The sequence below is a fragment of the Eutrigla gurnardus genome (genome assembly GCF_963514095.1).
Source record: "Eutrigla gurnardus genome assembly, chromosome: 21".
NCBI classification, from domain to species: domain Eukaryota; kingdom Metazoa; phylum Chordata; class Actinopteri; order Perciformes; family Triglidae; genus Eutrigla; species Eutrigla gurnardus.
In genome coordinates this window covers 1873721-1876641 of record NC_139932.1, presented here as the reverse complement: position 1 = coordinate 1876641, position 2921 = coordinate 1873721, and positions in this window count along the sequence as shown.

The following is a 2921-nucleotide window of genomic DNA, read 5'->3' as shown; positions in this document are numbered from 1 at the left end:
TTCCACATTTGCCGGCGCAGGCTAATGTTTCCCATAGACTTCAATTCATTATGCTAAGCTAGCACACTGTGCTAACGACTTATACGACTTACTTATCACCTCAATTTAAAGATTTGTAAATCATTTAACACTACACATTGTGAGCGACTGTTAACTTACCCTTGTTTTCTCCTTTTTGGATGAAATCGTGCAAGTCTGCATGAGAGTTGAAGTGCGAGAGAGTAGTGCACCCCGTATATTTTTTGAATGTCGAGCCGGACAAACTTGATTCGCAGCTCTGGTGGGGGGGCAGGCAGGGTGGCCAATCATATTCCAGGGGTAGCCGGTGCCACCCCCAGCCACCCCGGTGGCCACGCCACTGCCCACCTCTCACCCAAACAGTAAGGAATAGTGATCCTTCCTTCAGAATTGTGTAGTACAAACCACAATGAACTAACACATAAATTTTTCAGCCTTCTATCACTATTAGAACAGAAGTTATAGGCCTCTAAAAATGCCAACAAATGAAATGCGAAATTCCAATGTGTCAAAAAGGGGTGTGGCACTTGAAATTCAAATGGACGCCACGGGCAAACCGTTTGAGATATTGACCTGAAACTTCAGATTCCCTTGTTTGGTAACATAAGGCATATTTCACCGCTTTTCAGCTAAATCTGAGAGTTGTCATGTACATGGGTGGCTAAGTTGGCATGGAATGACCCTCCTTGAATGTGAGTTGAACATGCTGAAAGCAGCTTTTAATGTCTTAAACCATGAATAAACATATGATAGCATAGTATTGAAGACTGCACATTTTGTCATACTTTAAGTATATACATTACACAACCAAATCAAATAATAATCTTAATTTGAGCATAAAGATTTTAAATTACAGTAGAAGCGTCTCCAAAGTTTGATATTGAATAACTCTTTGTCTCTATGCTCACTATGAGGGATCACACATTTTTTCATCTTTTAGATCCAATTCCTTAGTCACATTCATTAATTTGGCAGTCACTTTACAAATTGTCTAATGTACATCTCTGCTCTGTTGTGCTCATCTTTTTTGATGGCATACATGCGCCCAGTTTCTGTAGAGGGAACGTCAATCCTTGCAGTTATATGCTGCAGTGGGACATTGCACATGTCTTCTCTTCTTGGCCAGTAGAAACTCTTGGCAGGGCCATGTGGGTGCATGAACTGAACCAGTACATCTTCATCTTGCTCTGAAACATCCACCATTTCTGATCATACACACAACTCACATATTGTCTCATAGTGAGCATAGAGACAAACTGTTCTTCAATATCAAACTTTGGAGACTTTTGCACTGTAATGTAAAATCTTTAGGTTCAAATTAAGATTATTATTTGATTTGGTTGTGTAATGTATGCTTTAAAGAATGACAAAATGTGCAGTCTTCAATATTATGTTATCATATGTTTGTTCATGGTTTAAGACATTAAAAGCTGCTTTCAGCATGTTCAACTCACATTCAAGGACTTATTGCCTCTGTAACTACAACTGTGCTACATTTTAATGTTTTCGTAAGGCTAAATTTATCAGTAGCATTTAGTCATATGTAAGTCTTAAATAAATGGTAAAAAACACAATTGAATTGCCCTGCTGTGATGTTTACTGGTAGGCTATTAGGACATGCAGTACCAAAAACGTCCACAAAAACCCCACGAATATCAGGATTTGAAAAAATCACTGCGACAAATTGAGGCAAAACATCCTCCCAATTTTTAATATGATTTTAACAAAGTTTGGACCTGATAATTGTTGTCAGTTTTTTGGAATATGGCTCTGAAGTTGGGCAACTTCCATTTTTTAGCCTTAATATCTGTGAAACTAATCATCTCAGAGAGACCATATTTTGTAGAATGTTTAAAGGAGTCATCACCAGGAAATCGCAATTTCTCTTGTTAAAACATGCATATCTGTGTTTGACCTCAGTTGAAACTTGCCTGAAAGGCTGGAGTTTGAAAGTGGCGCCGTTTTTTCGCTTCTGCTCTTTTTCCGAACAGGAATAGCACACAAGGGTGTGCATTCCTAAAGCACGAGATTTTGATTCTGCGCCTTCGGTGACGTCACCGTGGCGGCTACTTGCATAAGCCCACCCCTCTTTCACCACCCAACCCCGCCCCGTCCGCTACCTGAAATCGCCGAAGCGCCGCCATTATGTTTTGGAGTCTGCATGCAGGCAAGCCCCCCCGGCTCTGTCCTTCCTGCGGCGAATCAACGCGCGCCTCATTACATATTATACAATGCACATCCGGACCAGTCAAAACCTCGCGCGTAATCTCGCGTGATAAAATCGCGGTACGAAAAAGGGTCAGAACAAGCTCAATGTTTGATTAAATTTTTTTTTTTTTTTTCTAATAAGTTTTACGAATTGATCCAAAGCGATCCAAGGGGGGCTGGATACGTATAAAACCAGGTTATGACTCCTTTAAGATAACACCAGAGATAGAGGCAGAAGTGATGGAAGTCTTCTTTCTGCAAACATGGGGGCTCAGCCACTCTTCAAATTTGCTATTTCATTTCGACAAGCCATATTTTGGGAGAAGTTTAAGTACCTACCATACTAGGTTATACTTGAGCTATACCCCTGATATTCCATGTCTGGAGGCTATTAGTAACAGATATACACTGTAGAAGACGGCTACAGGTGAGATAGTTCTCCAGATATTGCCGTTTAAAAATGGCTTTTCAGAGTATGATGCCAAAAACCGTCTAAACTACCCTTCATTCAAAGATGTTTCACGAGGAAACTTTTGACAGTAGAGACTTAATATTTGGGATTTTTCCTATCAACAAGTGTGTCTTTGTACTAAAAATTTTCAGGAAATTCTGTGATGTCAGGTGGGAACATTTTCAGAAATTTGATGAAATGACATGGAATGACCCAGATATAGAACTCTTATTGTATCAGGATG